This window comes from Aethalodelphis obliquidens, unplaced genomic scaffold (assembly GCF_003676395.1).
Source record: "Aethalodelphis obliquidens isolate GAN/ISIS:26980383/991018 unplaced genomic scaffold, ASM367639v1 scaffold293, whole genome shotgun sequence".
Lineage (NCBI taxonomy): Eukaryota > Metazoa > Chordata > Mammalia > Artiodactyla > Delphinidae > Aethalodelphis > Aethalodelphis obliquidens.
In genome coordinates, this window is record NW_020838207.1 from 1,585 (window position 1) to 3,649 (window position 2,065).

Sequence of the window (2,065 nt, forward strand, 5' to 3'; positions counted from 1 at the left end):
GGCCAAGTGTCATAGATTGGTTCCCTGGAAACAGACTCTGAGAGAGACCTGTATGCAAGGGTTTGTTGAGGAGTGCTCTTGGGAGGACTCACACCTGGCAGGGAGCATGTGAGGCAGAACTTGGCAATGGGAGAAGCTGAGCTGCCATGCAGTTGCAACTGCGGTCTCAGCTGACCCTAAAGAAGCCCTTCCAAGTCATCCCAAAAGGAGGCAAAGAGGCTGGGCCTTCCTATCCCTGCTTGCCAGTCATTTACTATGGGCTACTCCCTGTGAAGGGGTGTCATCTTGAGTGAATCTGTTTCTGCAGCTGAGTTTTTGCAAGCAAGGTAGCTGTGAGTCGGTATTCACAGATGCTGGGGAATAGGTGTGACTTTTCTGCAAGTGGGATTTAGCAGAACTGCCACACTTCACTACAGGGTACCTGTACCAATCAGCCCCTGAGTCCTTTTGACATGATCCTAGTCATTTGGAGAACTTCCTCACCATCTGGTGTGACAGGAAATTTCAGGCTGAATTTATACATTTCCTGGCCCACACCTGGACATTTTTCAAGCTGGTTCTCCAAGAAGCCCTGGTTTCTTTGGGTGGAAAATCATATTTCAAACCACAATTTGGGCATTAGAAACTCACATTGGTACGCTTCACTACTCCTTATGACTTGAAACCCCCAGCGTTTTTTGTTGGGCTTTGTGTCCTTGTCCTTTGAAGGCCAGTATTTTTACTAGAACGCACTGCCTGCCTCTCAACCTCCTCCTCTCCCTGTGTTACCTAGCTCTTTCAGAGGGCGGTTCTACCCAGCCGCCAAGCCCCTCACCAGAGGGTCATCCTAATGACCACTTCTGCCCTCCCACCTGAGCTCCACATCTTTACGGCCACAGCCCAGTGCCCCATTCACAAAAAGTACTCCATAAATATTGGCCGGAGAGGATAAAAATGGCTACCATTCAGTTGGAGGTTGCTGTTCGGGTTTCTGAGAGGCCAGGCCTGACTTTTCTTGGAGCCAGAGGCTAATTCTCAATATCTAAGCTGCTTGAACTCAAATCCTTTCCCCCACCACAAAAAGCACGTTCAAGTATCAGCACACCAAAGTGCACCCAGGCTAGCACCATGAACTTCCCAAAGCTTGGGACTTCTCCTACAGCAGGGGCTGTAACACCTGCTTCCCAGGTGGGATTTTCCCTCCTGGACAAGTCAACCTGGAAAGTAAAAGGGGGACAGAGCAATGAGCTGACAGGGCCCTGAGAGAAAGGAGTAAGGTGACAGAGGAGATGTGAGTATTCACTTTTCCATTCATTCACTCATTCACCAAATATTTCCTGAAATCATGCTCTATCCCAAACCTGGAGTTGGAGGGGGGAAGGTAGAGAATGATGACACAGAGTTTCTTAACCTTGAGTACAAAATGTCACCCAGTGGAAACAAGAGACAGGAACCGGCCCAGGACCAACAGAGTCAGGGGGGCCCAGAGAAAGCACATTGCACAGGCCAGGGTAGTCCACAGGAGATGCTCTGGGGAGGACTCAATGCTGATACTGAGTCTTGGTCAGTGAGGAGGAAGAGAAAGGGAAATGAGAAGCCATACTGACATTCTCAGCAAGAGAACATCACAGAAAAGAACAAGGTAGCTTGTTCTGAAAGAAAGCTGCACGTGAGAGTGGTATGTAGCCAAACTCCGGCCTCCAAGTCTGCCCAACTGTGCATTTCTGTAAAAGGACGGTACTAGACTTTACTAGGATTAACTATAACCAGCTGGGGCGTGAAAAGCAGAGTGTCCCGCCCCAGCCTCCCTCAGGCAGCACGTGGGACTATCACACATGGCTCTCTGAGGTCCACTGATATCTGGAAGCCTGAACACTGACCAAGGAAGGATGGGTGGGCAGGAGGCAGAGGCTGGGGGAAGATCAGCAACCAGTCCAGGTGACTATGGGACACTAGGTCTACTGATAGGGAGAAAGATGCAACACACACACACACACACACACACACACACACACAGCCAGGCCCTTCCTCCTACCCTCCACACACACACACACACACACACACACACACACACACACACACACAC